This window comes from Kogia breviceps, chromosome 8, assembly GCF_026419965.1.
Source record: "Kogia breviceps isolate mKogBre1 chromosome 8, mKogBre1 haplotype 1, whole genome shotgun sequence".
Classification (NCBI taxonomy): domain Eukaryota; kingdom Metazoa; phylum Chordata; class Mammalia; order Artiodactyla; family Physeteridae; genus Kogia; species Kogia breviceps.
This window is the reverse complement of record NC_081317.1, coordinates 65,927,110-65,943,324: the sequence shown is the minus strand read 5'-3', so window position 1 is coordinate 65,943,324 and position 16,215 is coordinate 65,927,110. Positions and strand designations below refer to the sequence as shown.

General features: G+C 40.9%; 1 protein-coding gene across 15 annotated transcripts in view; it reads left to right on the top strand.

The window, feature by feature from the left end:
* KDM4C (lysine demethylase 4C) overlaps nucleotides 1-16,215 on the top strand; it is a 430,596-nt gene that overhangs the window by 107,977 nt on the left and 306,404 nt on the right. The gene's annotated exons all lie outside the window — the stretch shown is intronic.

Below are 16,215 nucleotides of genomic sequence, written 5' to 3'. Positions count from 1 at the left end.
ATGATACATTGAATTAACAACATACAGCACTAACTCCTGTTGTTGACTTATCTGTTTAGTAAGTTTAGACTCATTAATGTATTCTAATTGGAAATGTTAAGACTAATTGAATAACGGTAAAAGCTGTATCCTTCTGATGGTTTGTATAGAAAAAATACTCTTGGAATTAACAATGGTTTGCTACTGGTTTTAATTATTCTTCCTAGAGAAATATGACCTCTAAATAAGCAAAATACCTACTGTGTAGTATAGGGAACTCTACTCTGTGGGGCGCGGCAAAGCGTTGCCGCAAAGCAGGGTAGAAAAAGCTGAGTCATCCATCCTGTAGCCAGTGCGCATGCGTTGAGATATGCTAACAAGGTTTTAGAGCAGTAACCAGTCCGAAGGCGACGTGTAATTATGCTTTCGATATGAACCAATCAGAGACTTGCACAGTATCCCGAATCTTATATAGGCAGCTGCCGTTACGGCTGCGGGGTCTTCCTTCCATCTTTCCTTAACCAAGCTGTACTCCAATAAAGTGTGATACGAGAAGAATCTAGCGTGTGGCGACTGTTATTCTGCTGGTCAGACGCAGCTCGCCATAAGTGGTGCCGAAACCCGGGAATCGTTGCACCCCGCATGGAGGACCGATTCAGAACTCGACACACGGAGTGAACCGTCGGAGTGAACCGTCGGATCAGGACCCGATTTGGGTGCCGTCAAGACTGACACGGAGCGTGGAAGAGAAACTCGAAAGGGATGCCGAGTGTCGCACGGATGATGCAACAATGGATGATCATGCACTCAATAAAAGCAGAGTGATCGGAAGATTCCTAGCGGGAAATTGGTCCCGAGAGGCGGAACGGATGATACTGAAACGGAAGATTCAAATATTGCGGCTTAATGCTACCAAACTGGAGCCAGTTACTTTCGGGGACTTTACCTCTTGGCTCTCCTCTGCTTTCTCCTTTTTCAAAGAGTGGGTGGGAGTAGCTACGTTTGCAGCCTGCTGCCTGTTTGGGATTGTGCTATGTCTCTGGTTGGTCTGTCGAATTCGTGTCCGAGCGCGTCGAGATAAGGTTCTGCTCACTCAGGCGCTTTTGGCTATCGGTGAAGGTGATTCCCCTGCTGCCTGGCTCTCTGCCCTGAATAATCCCAGATGACTGCCCTTGCACGGAGAGGCCTTGCTGCCATTGCACCTCCATAGGGAGCTCTGTTTTAGGTCTCGACAGCCCTTGCACCCTGCCGCCCTATGATGGCATTGCACGCAGGAGGGTGTCGTAGATGTGCCATCGACAGCCCTTGCACCCTGCCGCCCTGTGATGGCATTGCACGCAGGAGGGTGTCATGGATGTGCCAGTGGAGAACTGCCGTTGAACCGTGAGCACACCATGGTGTGAGCATGTGTACCGGCAAAACTTCACTGTGCTATAGTAAATAAATAAGGGGGAGATGTGGGGCGCGGCAAAGCGTTGCCGCAAAGCAGGGTAGAAAAAGCTGAGTCATCCATCCTGTAGCCAGTGCGCATGCGTTGAGATATGCTAACAAGGTTTTAGAGCAGTAACCAGTCCGAAGGCGACGTGTAATTATGCTTTCGATATGAACCAATCAGAGACTTGCACAGTATCCCGAATCTTATATAGGCAGCTGCCGTTACGGCTGCGGGGTCTTCCTTCCATCTTTCCTTAACCAAGCTGTACTCCAATAAAGTGTGATACGAGAAGAATCTAGCGTGTGGCGACTGTTATTCTGCTGGTCAGACGCAGCTCGCCATACTACTCAATGTTCTGTAATAACCTATATGGGAGAAGAATATGAAAAAGAAGAGATATATGTATATGTATGGCTGAATCACTTTGCTGTGCACCTGAAACTGGCACAGCATTGTAAATCAACTATACTTCAATATAAAATAAAAATAAAACAAAGAAAAATAGACTTTTATAAATATTTTAATTGAAGTATTAATAAAATTAATTGCATAAGTTATCTTGATCACTTCTAGGCATATCTATGTATATATTTTGAGATAATATTATTTAAAAAGGTTTAAAAAATTAGAACTATACCCCAGAAATATGGTATTAATTTTGTCCTGAGCTGCTAGCTGTATTTGTAGGAAGAAAGAGAGTGCAGAGATAACAGGGAGCAAAAATTTTTACTGATCAGATGGATAATATTTTAGTTAGACCTGAGCCTGACTTGGAGATAAACACAACCACAGTGGTGCACACACACATACCTGCAGTCCAAACAGTGAGTCCCAAAGACCCCTGCCCAGCACCGAGTTTTTTAAGGAAAGTCAGTGAAGTCTAATGTTTGTGATTTTGAAAATTAATCTCACTCATTTCCCTGAAGTGATGAGATGTAATGCCTTTTCACTAACTGATTGGCGACTGTGGGTTCTCATACAGGAAATCTAAACATATTAATTAAGTACTTTTGATACCCCTGATAAGCATAGCAGGGGCTTGTAAATTCCTTCAGGATGCCTATTTCCTTGTTGCTACTCTTTCACTTAAAGCCACCACCATCACCACCTACAAGAACCCCAGAAAACCCTTTAAATGAAAAGAGATTGCTGAATCAAATCCGTAACTCTTAGGGAAAAATCAGAAGGTTAATGCAAATTTATATACTATGTATTTCATGGAAAACAAGCATTAGTGCTGTTAGCCTTGCTAATTACTGTGGCAGATATAGCAGTTCACAAATTATGTTGCTTAACTTATCTTTTTCCTCCGTATTTCTCTTCCTCCTTTTCAGACTGTTTAATATTGCCTTTTAGATAGCACTTTGTAGAAAATATTTATTACTTAATATTTGTTTTATAAAAATTATTCTTTTACTTGAGCATATAGGAAAGCAGCTTTTTTTTTTCTTTTAATTGCATTTCTGCAGGTAGGCCTACAAATGGATTTATAAATGCTACTTCTATGATCCCAAATGTGTTCATTCTTTGTCAGCTTACTTTTCAAGGTGTAGGTCTTGACTAGGATGGTGAAGTATGTTCTTTATCTTTGGTGACTCCATTTCATTTAGTGTGTACCTTTTATGTGTGCCAGGAACTGTGCTAATCATTTTAAGAAATCATTTCAGGTAATCCAGACAACAGATGTTTCAGGTAGGTGTTTTTTGGCCACATTTGTAAACTAAGGACTCTGAGATTGGCGCTTAGTGAGTCTTGCAGTTGGGATTTTTAACTTTTATTTGTCTGACTCTTCTCATAGATTTAAAGAGAAAAGGAAAGAGTAAAGGTGAAGGAACAGGCAAGAAGAAAGTGTGCCTGTCTTTCTTGTTTATACCATCAACTTTCTTTTAATGAGATTTTCTGCAGAACCAAAAGAGAAACCAGCCTCTTATACTTTAGGACAAAACTGTGGCGTAAAAGAGATTTTCAGAAGGGTAAAATGTGGCTAGATTCTAATCTTGTTATAATTAATAGCAGTTTTGGATGGGGGAACCATTGGAGTTGAGAGTGGGAGAGACCACTGGCCCAGCTTCGTTTGCTTCAGATTTGTTCTTTAGATATCCCTTGGAAATCTACTTGAAATCAGAAAGAAAACCCCACATTTTAGAAAGAACGAGTTTTACCTTGAGGATTTTGTCTTCCTCTAGGGAATGGGTGATGATTCTTCAATTAGACGCTTACTTTCAGGCCCCTCAAATGAATTTTGGAAAAAGCAAGTCTGTTCCTGTTGAGAGCTAAGAGTGCTTTGCCTATCAAACCTATCAGATAAGAGCTGCTAGGATGGGGACCAGCCTAACTTCTGAAGGCTATAGCACAGTCCTTACTCTTCCAGTATTTCGGGTCAACTAATTTTTACTTTAATTTTCATGCATTTCCTCATGTTATTTGGAACCTTTTTTAATCCATTTAAAAAATAATGTCTGCATTGGATGTTTCTGGATCAAGAATGTTTTGTTGAAATTATCTTGGCTCCTTGAAATATAAACTCACTATGAATCAGCTTAGCCAAAAGGAAGAATTTAATTGGCTCACATAGCCATGAATGGTCAGAAACGTCTGGAACCCTTGGAAGTTGCCAGGGTGTGTTGGATCCTGGGCCCCACTTCTCTTTGTATGTTGCCTTCATTTTTCCCCCTGGCTCGTATATTTCTCCCTGTATCACTAGAAAGGAAAGCTGCCCCATTTGGGGAGGGACCATGGAATCTCCTGGCTTGGATTCTATGCCAATCTCTTGTTTAAATCACTGAGGCCAAGGGTAGGAAGGTACCTGGCTTGGGTCACAGACCTTCCTCTGTGGCAGTGAGGCCAGAGGCACAAAAAATGGCAGCCCCCGTTAGAATTACATGTTTGTGTTTGGAGGAGATGGTTCCCCATTAAGAAGGAGAGTGCTGGGCTTCCCTGGTGGCGCAGCGATTGAGAGTCCGCCTGCCGATGCAGGGGACGCGGGTTCGTGCCCCGGTCCGGGAAGATCCCACGTGCCGCGGAGCGGCTGGGCCCGTGAGCCGTGGCCGCTGCGCCTGCGCGTCCGGAGCCTGTGCTCCGCAACCGGAGAGGCCACAACAGTGAGAGGCCCGCGTACCGCAAAAAAAAAAAGAAGGAGAGTGCTATTACCTGAATTATGCTGCACAAAGGGAATAAAACTCGATGTCTTCTACAGATGTAAGGCAAAGAATATCCCAAGTAAATGTTGAAGTATTTGCTTAAAAATTTTAGGAAGGCTGATTCAATTACTTTAACTGGCTCTTAACTTATTTTCTGTAAGATTTAAAAAGATGTCCTGTGGGGATATTTCCTTCAGGTGGAATGAATATATATATTTAGAATATTAAAGTTATTAAAATGTATGTTTATTTAACTTATTAAAAGCATTTCTAGCAATTGATCAGTAACTTTTACCTAAAGTAGAGGCAATTGGCAAAAATAAATCTTTACACTGGACTTGAAACTAAAGAAACTATAATTTGTTAAGTTGTTTTCTGACTACTTGAACCAAAATTGCTCTCTTTTCTCGTGACTTAAATAGTCACAATATCTAATAGTTTTACCACTTCATTATGTCCTGTTCTAATAGTCAATTTTACCACTTTTTTATGTCCTGTTCTTTCAGAACTCTTTTTTTCATTGGTTTGTGTGTTTTGGTCTTTTCTCCACAAGGAGACTTTCTGCTTCTTGAGGGCAGCACCACAGCAGCTTTGTCGAGCCAGGCACCACCATAGGCTCATAGGCCTGTTTAATTATTGAAGCAGGATTCTGCTTCTGTTTTTTGGGATCTGCTAACTTGTATATCACATATCTACAGCATCATGCTTTTTTTTTTAAAATTAATTTTTAATTTTTTTACTTTTTGTATTTTGGCCATGCTGTGTGGCATGCAGGATGATTCCCCGACCAGGGATCGAACCCGGAGCTCTGCAGTGAAAGTGCTGAATCCTAACCACCAGGCCACCAGGGGGCTGTGTGGCATGCTTCTTTCTTGTTCTTTTTTATAATACTCTTTTTGGTTTCTTATGGGTAAATATTACAAAATTAGCCTATAAAATAATATAGTCTTGTATCTTGTGTGATGCCTTGAATAGAATTGACCTGATGTATAGGAAATTTTTAGAAGTTACAAAAACCTGTTAGAAAGTTTTAGACCCTCTACTATATTTTGATTGTCAGCGATAATAACAGATTTGATAGCTTGCCTAAGAGAAATCCACAGACAATACACTCCAAATTTAATATAGCCAAATGTTGTGTCCACCCCTTCTTCCTTTCCTCCAAATGACTAATTACTTGTGGGGGCTCCATACGTGGTTTCTTTATTTAAGGATTCGTGCATGAAGCTTCTGGAATGTTATTTTATAACATATATTTCTGAGAGGACATAGCATCCAATTGTATGATCTCTGAAATGATCTTCTGATCAGAGACCAAAAAAAGACCATTTAGCAATCTTCCTTGAAAAGTGAATGTTCTTTGGCAAGGCATTATACATCAACGAGGGCTTGAATTAGATGGGTTGCCGTCATCATCTTCGCTCTTATAAGTTACCTCTCTCAGCCCACCTGAGTAAATATTAACATCATTTAGGGAATGTCAGGTGTTGGCAGAAACATGTGACTATTTACTGTCTCCCCGCCCCTGCCAATTTTATTGAGAAATAATTGGTATACAGCACTGTGTAAGTTTAAAGCATACAGCATCATGGTTTGATTTACATATATTGTGAAATGATGGTCACAGTAGGTTCAGCTAATATTCATTTTCTCATATAGATACAATAAAAAGAAAATGAAGAAAAAAAGAAAAAAATTCTTCTTGTAATAAGAACTCCTAGGATTACCTCTCTTAACTTTTCTATATATCATACAGCATTGTTGGCTATAGTCATCATGTTGTTCATTGCATCCCTAGTACTTATTTAGCTTATAACTGGAGGTTTGTACCTTTTGACCACGTTCCTCCAGTTCCGCGTTTCCCCACCTTTGGCCTCTGGTAGCCACAAGTCTGATTTCTTTTTCTGTGAGTTGGTATCTTTTTTAAAAAAAAATCCACACATACGTGAATACTTCTTTTTTTAAAATTTAAAGCTGTATACCTTTTTTGTTTGTTTTTTGCACATTGCTTGAGTTGTCTTTGGGTAGCTTGGTTGCTTTGTGTAACGTGCACTTTTGAAAGCCTCTCAATTTTCAAAGAGGTTTCCAACTGTACAGTGGCTGTGTAGGTAGTTTTCCCTTGAAGATTAAACTTCAGTCACAGGAAATCTTGAAAATGCTTCAGTACTTTTTTGGAGATAATTGTGGTAGAACTCTGTAAGCCAATTGTAGTGGAACTCTTTAAGCTGCTTTATCTTATTCATGGGTGGTATGATTATCCTTTGAATAAATGATCGCTTGGAAAGGATACTGCCCTCCAAAGATTTCTGTATAAGGTAAGTTTGTTTTTCATTGGGAAAATATTGGATTTGAAAATTTTTGATATGGACAAATAGCTTCTTATGGGCATGTTTTTGTTTATTACCAATTTTTGAAGTTACTATATTTTTGCTTCTTCTGGAAGTGGCAGTTTGTTTCTGTTTTATTAATGCTTGATCCTGTAAAACATTGCATCTGTGTTCGGTGACTTTTGGTTTTGTTTGTTTGTTTCTTTCCTGTTTGTTCATTAAATACTCATTGAGCCATCCACCAGTCAGGTACTGGGCTCGGTGCTAGCAATACCATGGTGAATAGGACAGAATGGTCTTCATGAATGGTCTTCATATAGCTTTTAGTACCCCCATCCTCCCCTTTATTTTCTAGCAGTAGCAGAACACTTGTTCTTAGCAAAATTTTATTAGAATCCAAATCTTACATGAATTCAAATCTTACACAGAATATTCATGCATAAACCAGAAAAAAATTTTCTGTGATGGGTCCTCACTTTGGAAAACTCTGGCCTGGCACAGACATTCTCAAACTTTCCATTTGAAAATTTCTTCAGAAGGGAAATTTATATAAAATTGAAAGTAAAGGCAGAGCTGACCTGGCTGAAATGTGTTTGGTGGGACCCTCTCCCTTACCAACTCCTTCCTTGAGGTACCCTCAGGAAACCCTGGGGCCCTGGGGGTGCCACAGAAAACAGAAGATCAGTCATTTGATCATCTAGTACTTGAAAAATCACTTTGCTACTGAATATGTTATCTGTTGAGTATTTTGCAGAGGTCAGTATTAAGATGTAAAGATTTCTTTTGTGTTGTTTATGGGTGATATCAACTAAAAATTTATAATACCTTTTTTCTTGCTGCAGTTGCTTTACTTATGATTGTCTACAGATGTGGCTGCTAGACCTTTATTTTTCCATCTAATTGCTCTGTCCGGAAATGGGCCACAGGTGGCATGAGGGTGAGGCCAAGCTCTGGCTGAAATCATTTCCTCAGGGGCTTTTTATATGGTGTCCCTGTAGGGCCTCAGTTCAAACACCTTGTCCTCCGGGTCATAGTTAGAGACACGCAGCTTCTGTTTTCAGGACTGGTGTTTAAGAGACACCTCCTTGGGCTTCCTTGGTGGCACAGTGGTTGAGAGTCCGCTCGCCGATGCAGGGGACATGGGTTCGTGCCCCGGTCCGGGAAGATCCCACATGCCGCAGAGCAGCTGGGCCCGTGAGCCATGGCCGCTGAGCCTGCGCGTCCGGAGCCTGTGCTCCTCAACGGGAGAGGCCACAGCAGGGAGAGGCCCGCGTACCGCAAAAAAAAAAAAAAAAAGAAAAGAGACACCTCCTTACAAATATGTTCTTTGTAATTGTTTGTTGTAGCTTGTGTCACTCAGGAAGCCAACTTTGAGACTCAGATTTGTGTGCTAGAAGCAGCAGCCTTGGGGAGGGAGGAAGGCAGTACTAGGCAGAAGGGAAAGTTGACTGCTTTCGAGCCCTGGGCAAATCTCAGAGGCATCTCTGGACCTGGCAGGGCCCTTCAGAATTGCTCCGAATGGAGGCAAGAGGGCCAGGCCTTAATACTCAGGCTTGGACCATTCATTGCATATGGGCCACCATCCCCTCCCTCACCAGGGGCATGATCCTGGGCGAGGGAATGAGACCCTGGGTTAGCAGGATGTGGGCAAGGATCCTCCCTTGGTGAAGGTGTGGAGGGCCTCATCCAGAAAAGGAGAGGCTGGGCACCTACCAAAGCATCCCTTACAGTCACATGTTCTGTTTCTCACATTCATCTGTTTTTAAGAACTGAAAATGAAGCAAGCAGTGTTCTGTTTTCCACAGTTAACTAATGAGACTTCATAATATAAAATATTAATGCTTAAACTTTAATAAATGAACAAATGGTAAAACTTGTTAGCATCATCAGTAATGTGAAAATGTAATATAATCACACATATAAAATCTATAGCTGTTCAGCATTCTTTTTGACACAGGAATATGCCTTGATTAAAAAGTATATTGTAAATTACTTCAGAAATATTGAGTTTTGTGAAATATAATTTAGGTACTTTACTTTTTGATTCATGAAGTATTTTATAACAAGAACTAAAGAAAAGTTTTGAGTAGTGGTTTGATGACTTTATTCTTTGTATCTGCATTTTATCAATATTTAAAATGTATTATCATTTGCCTGGTGTGTACTGTAACTTTAGTTTCAAAGGCTAGTGACTTTTTTTTTTTCCAATCGTGAATTTTAAAAGTGGGTAAATGTAAGAAGGATAGCTGGGAGAACTATTCTGTGTGAATATTGGAACTTTGGCCTGTTAGCAGACAGAAAACTTTTTCTTCTAAAAGTTGGATCACCCTACAGTGATTGCAGTGACCATTGTAAAGGGTGTGGATATGTCCTTGGGAGGGACGGGCTTGGTAGCACCTGTCACTTCCTTCTTCTTGGCATCTTCCTGTGACTGATGAGGAAACAGGAATGGAATATGGGTCTGGAGAGCATGTCTTGGGCTTTGGAGTCAGGTCTGGGGTTGGGTGCCAGCTCTGTCATTGACCTTGCTCAAGTAAATTAATCCCTCTAAGTCTTAGTTTCCTCATCAGTAAAATGGACGTGTTAGTAGGAGAACTTTTATCGCAGGATCTTAGTACAAGGCTTGGCATCTTAAAAGTGCTCGATAAATGGTAGCTGTGATGAGCGATATAATCATGTTTATTGGTCAGATGTTCTTTTCACTCATCCTTCAACACTTTAGTAACTATTGGAAGCAAGTCAGGCACACGTGCTTATGCCAGTAAAAGAGGGGAGGGTCAATTTAGAGTTGTTGTTTGTCAGAAAACTATCCTTGTGGACTTGAGCCTGAATCTTCATGGGAGATGACTGAGTAAAACAGCAAGAAGAAGAGGAAATATACAAAGGAGGAGGAAAGGGCCATTTCACACACAGCCTCCGTTAGGGGAACGGAGTAGAGGGCAGTGCTGTTTCAGGACTCACCTACCTGAGCGTGGCCTGGACCTGGAAGGGGATTTCCCCTCTGTGGCCCTGGGCTTGGTAAGACTGCCCTTGATGTCACAGGGTGGCAGGGGTGTGTGGTGGGAGTGGGCCGGTGGGAGGTGCCCATGACCAGGGACCTCTGCAGCTGCCTGTGTGAGACAGCACAGTGACAAAGGTAGGGGTAGCGGGACAGCTGAGGACATTGATTTCTAAGTACATTATGACAGCCCCAGGGCTCCCAAAAGATATTAGGGAGCCCTTGGGGAATGATCTGAGAAATAGGAGTTACCCTTTAGTAGTGCTGGTAAACACTTCTGATAGACTAATGGACTGAGCATATCTTGAAATGAGAAGTGCAGAGACCAGTTCATAGAGAAAGCCTGAATCAGAGGAATGGATCTAGTTCATTTTGAAAAATACAGCTTTACCTACTGACAGTTCGCAATATCAGTCTGATATTATTTAGTTAAAGATAGTATTTGTATTACAATCACCAGGATAACATCATTTTAGATCTATGAGAAAACCACCCAAAAATGTACTTGGGGTTATTCTGTTTTCCTTGGCCTTCAAATTAGATCTTTTTCCCCCTTAGTGATAAAAGACTCTGGTTTTAAATAAAACACAACCCTGTAAATATCTAATTAGTGTGTTCATAGTTCATTAGTGATTCATAGTTTCTTAATGTTAGCAGAACTGTTTGCAATATTCCTTATATCTGAAACAAAAACACTGTCCTAAAGGTTAATTGAACAGTGAGTAATTTCAGCATACCAGTGTGTACTTGAGGGTATACAATGGTAGGCATCTTATTTGGTGGTTTTCAAAGGACACAAAGAAGTGTGAGACACATTTATATCCTCAAAGAATTCAGAATTAACTGCCTAACTGAGCAGTTGTGGCACAGAATAGAGTGCTTGGCTATAAAGCAGACACTCACTATAAAAGGTAAGTTAAAATGGATAATTCGTGTGAAAATTTCTGGGTGGTGGTAGGCATTCTCTCCCTCACAGAACTCAGTGCCTATCCAGACAGAAGTAATTTATGCACACCACACAGCAGCTAGCTATGGAAAGTAGTAGGTGATAAATACTACATGAGAAATATAACGGAAGGGCTCTGGGAGGACGAAAAGTAGTAGGATTGCCGAGATTTCCAGTGATCAGAGAAAGCCTCAAGGAGGAGGTGGAATCTGGGCAAGGCTTGGGAGGATGGGATTTGAAGCAGAATGGAGGGGATGTTTGTGGTGAGGAGTGAGGTGAAAAAACCCCTGTGAGGGATAGAATAATTCATAGTCCAAACCTTGGAGAGTGGACTGCTGCTATTTGTGGCTGCGGCTAAACTATGTGTGTGTGTGGGTGCATCTTGAAAGCCAAGCAGTAGGAATAAAGGTTTTTATCCTATGATAGTGATATGAGGTCTGTAGCTGCCCAAGGAGATAGACAGTTTAGTTATGGTAATGGTCTAGCTGGGGCAGATCAGGGTTGGAATTGAGGTTTTGCTGCAGGGAGGTGGATATGAGATTTTGAGGGTGTAGAATGGATAGGACTTGTGACTGGTAGCAGGGGCAGAGAGGACGACCAATTAAAGAAGGGGTGACTCTGATAGTTCCAGTATGGGATGCTAAGGGCAAATGGAGTTCTGAACTGCAATGGGGAAGCTGGGGGAGATAGGCAACTTAAAGGGGGAAATCACAAATTTGATCTTGTTTGTTATGAGTCTTTTGAAGTGATAGGATACTTTCATAGAAAAGTATAGGAGGTGGTCAGAGCCATAGAATTAGGACTCCTCTGACTGAGGTCACTAATTGTCTGTAGTAAACCCCTATGCATATGAACCTTCTAGCTTGCCTCTACTTAGTCACCAATTCCTGCTTCAGATAGATTTTAAACAAGTGAAGGAAGTGACATGAACTGATTGGCTACATGGACTACAGAGGGAAAGGCTGAAGACTAGCTAAGAGGCTGCTGTAATGATGTGTGTGACAGAATGGTTCCTGGACCAAGGCAGTTGTAGTTAGGATAGAGAAATGTAGATAGGTTCATGAGATTTCTCTTATATCAGTAACAGGTGGAACACATAAAACTTGGGGATTGATTAGATAGGGGAGTACAACCACAGACAAATTCCATTTTTCTGGGCAGTTAGATGAGGAATTCTGTAAAAGAAGCAGGTCTGTCGTGGAGATGCTGGAGGATTAAGCTTTGGACAAGTTGTGTTTGAGGGCTGCTAAATGGATTTGTTCAGTAGCTGGCTGGTTTTTGAAGTGCAGAACTCAGAGGGACACACTTGGGATGGAGATATGGTTCAGCAACATGTGGGTGATTTTGAAGGCTTGAGGGAAGGTGGTTCCCTTAGGGAAGAATGTGGAAGCACTAAAGCATGGCGCCCTGGGGAACGTTAGGCAGCCAGAAGGTAGGTTTGGCAAGAGCAGAAGGTAGAAAAGCACTGGAAATGACTTAAATCATCAAACTCAAGAGAAGTGAGTGTTTAAGGAGCTAGTTGAAAATTCCAGGGAGGACAAGGTAGGTAAAGACTAAACAACGTGGCAACCTTTGTCCAAGCAGTCATACTGAGTGTGATGGGAATAAGATCCAGATTGAGCTGGACTCCAGGGTGAATGGGATAAAATGAGACAAGTACTGGAAGTGGTGTGTGTAAAGGGAAGAAAAGAAAGTAGATGGGTGATAGCAGGATGAAGGGCCCAGAGAAGGTATTTTTTTGAGGCAGAAGAGATAGTCATGTCTAAATGCTGATGGGAAATGGTCAGATGGGTGGGCAGGTAGGCAGTATTTTTATGCTGTTATTTCCAAATAAATGCTGAGAATTGCTTAATGTTTCCATGAAGTAGTAGAATTTACTAGAAGACAGAAATTAATAAAACCTTGTATGTTAGAGCAGCAGGATTTCAAACTTCTTAAAAGAATACGAGTGATTCAGGTTTTTAAGGGCTTTTATCCCCCCCCATGATTGCTCTCGTTCAGGGCATTCTGTTTCAGTTATATTCTGATAGTTGCTTATATTAATTTTTAAAATTGTTTAGATGAAAAATATTAACATTCTTATGAAGCTGGAACTTTTTTTCTGGTTGACTTGTATTTATTACCATGTTTTTTCTTTTTATAAAGAAATTAGATGGTACCTTTCTTCGCTGGCTGCTACATTCATAGGAGCTAAGTTTTTAGGGCAGTTATATCAGGAACTTATTTTTGCCCCATGCCATTTAAGTGGAAATTAAGTGCCCCAGTCCTGCCCATCTACCTTGAGCACACTGTCCTTCACAGGGTAAGATCCAGGGGGGATGAAGAGAAGGCAAGGCAAAATGGGGAGACCATACTAAAAGTATAGAGTCCTGGGAGAAAGATTTGATTGAATTAGGTATTTGAACGGATTAGGAAGTTGAAACTGGTAGAGTTGATCCTGAGTATGCCAGGCGGACCCTGTAATTAGGAAATGAGGTATTGGCTTATATAATTTCTTACCTGTTCTTCCAATTTCCCACTTTCATGATTTTTTTCTTCTTGCTGTATCCTTCCCCTCCTTCCACATCTTCCATCCTGGAGGGTGAGGAACATGATTCATCATTTTGAGAGGCACAAAAGTCAGCACATAGTTTCTGAGCATCTGCTTTTCTGGTGCTTTGTTCTAGGAGAGACACTGGTCCTTGCCCCTAGGGAGGTTGAAAGGAGAGAGGGAGGCAGAAAGGTAAAAAAATTAAATTCTGAGTACCGTGGTGGAAACCTGTCTTCTGTGTGGTTGATAGAGCAAAAGGAAGAGTGTGGAGCTGTCCCGGGGGGGTGACTCAAGCTGAGTGGAGAAAAGGGAGTGGAGGTTTTGTTGGCTGGACAGGTATGGTAACGGTGTGTAAATCCCAGAAATAGGGGATGGAATGTAGTGGAGGTATAAAGTAACAAAGGCACTGGAAGGGCATTCAAGTGGTTTGGTAAACCAAAGAGCAGTATTTGATTGGGACATTGGTCAGTAGGTGCAACTGAAGAGGTGTCAGGATTGCAGCAGGTCTGTGTGCCCTGAAAAAAAGTTCAGCTTCTATCCTTCAGGTAAGTCAGCCACTGAAGGCCCAGGGTTTTGTCATGATCAGATCTGTAGTTTGCAAAGATGACTTTGGCACACCATGGAGGGTAGTTTGGAAGGGTACAACAGAAGGTGAGCGCCCACCTGTAATGGTCAGTTACAACTTAGTGACCTGAAGGCCAAACTGCATTGAGGGGACACACTCAGTGCCTTATAAGTCATGTGTCTAATTTAAAGAATTTTTGGTACATGTATAATGTATGGAAAAAACCTTTCTGATGATTAGCCTCCAGAGAATTTTTACTAGAACCCTTTTAAGAGATGTGTTTACTATGTGTTGGCTATGTGATTTTTGTCATAGAGTTGTGAAGATCAATTGAAAGACTATGTCAAGTGTATTTTTTATCCTTATATTTATGTTTATATATACATTTATATTTACTTATGTTTTCTGTGAGCAGATGGTTGAATTTTGGGTTAATGAACTTTAACTTTGATACCATTTTTTAAAGAAAGTGAACCTGGATACATAATTATCTCCATGTCCATTCCTTACATGAATGCATGCCTGTGTATGTATACACGTGCATGTGTTAGCATGTATGTTATGCTTGTCTGGGGCATGCATGTGTATGTGTGTGTGTGTGTCCTTTTCTGGGTATATTTGGCAACGTAAACCAGGGATTAAAAATTGTTGAGAAGTGGCCAGTGTATAAATACACGTTGGGTAATTGTCATTTAGTTATGCTAAAATTTTATCTTCCCAGTTCAGTTGGAATAATTTCATTAACAGTGCCTGAAGCAACAGGATATATGGTTGAATTTTCTTTTAGAGAATTGCCTAGTTACAACGGATCCAATTAAGTTCTGCATATGTTATCAGTGGCATTAAATGCAACCAAGTGTGGTGTTAAGTAAAATGAGAAAAGTTATTTTAGTAAAAAAGTAACTTGTACTTAATATATATTGAGCTAGTAAACAGCAAATGTAGGTCTGAAGAGTAACATATTCTTATTTAAAACATGAAATGATCATTTAACTTGAGATTATTGTTTTAAAATTTGTTAGTAAGTTCACAGTAAATAAAATCAAGTATGTAACTTTTGAAAACACCAGGAACTAGAAATGAGTAATACTTGAAGAAGAATTTCTGTTTTCCAAGGGTGAACAATTCTTTCTTTCTTTCTTTTTTTTTTCATTTTTTGGCTGTGCCACATGGCTTGCAAATCTTAGTTCCCCAACCAGGGATCCAACCCAGGCCCCGGCAGTGAGAGAACCTAGTCCTAACCACTGGACCACCAGGGAATTTCCAGCAATTCTTTTTTCTATAATCAAGATTTTAGAAGTCACATAATTGTGAAATAAATCAAAGCTGCCTTTTTTATGGCTGGTAAATTTTTATTTAAAATCTATTTGAAAAGTACAGTGTTCTTAGAAAAGTTTGGTGGAGATATAAATGTTACTATAATAATTTCATGTTCTATCCTGCTTGTCAGTAAAAACATTTTAAAAGGTTTTTATTTTTAAAGAAAACTTTTCTTTTTTGGACTTGCTTGGTGGCACAGTGGTTAAGAATCCACCTGCCAATGCAGGGGACATGGGTTTGAGCCCTGGTCCGGGAAGATCCCACATGCTACGGAGCAACTAAGCCCGTGCGCCACAACTACTGAGCCTGCGCTCTAGAGTCCGTGAGCCACAACTACTGAAGCCTGTGCGCCTAGAGCCTGTGCTCTGCAACAAGACAAGCCACCACAATGAGACGCCTACACACTGCAACAAAGAGTAGCCCCCACTCGCCGCAACTAGAGAAAGCCCGCACGCAGCAACGAAGACCCAACGCAGACAAAAATAAATAAATTTAAAAAAAAATTTTGCTTAAAAACAAAGGCCAAACTAACCAACTGCAAAACAAAAAATATCCAACCAAAAATAGCCCTGTATCACTGGGGTGCTATGAGTGTCACAGGGAAGTTCTAAACTCTATGCTGTGGCCAGGTGCCCCTTGTCCAAGCAGTTTGCTGGACTTGGGCCTTTGTTCCCTAATGTGTAAAATGTGGTTGCAGTGGTGAGCTGAGACATTGAAATAGGTGATTTAAGTTTATTTTTCTTCTGTTTAGTGTCCAAGAGATACAGTTCTGTGTTTGGTTCTCTAATCTCTGCTTAGTTCATCTAAGTGGAGTTCGGGGTTGACCTTTTTTTAAAAAATAAATTTATTTATTTTATATATTTTTTATTTTCGGCTGCATTGGGTCTTCATTGCTGTGTGTGGGCTTTCTCTAGTTGAGGCGAGTGGGGGCTACTCTTAGTTGTGGTGCGCAGGCTTCTCATTGCGGTGGCTTCT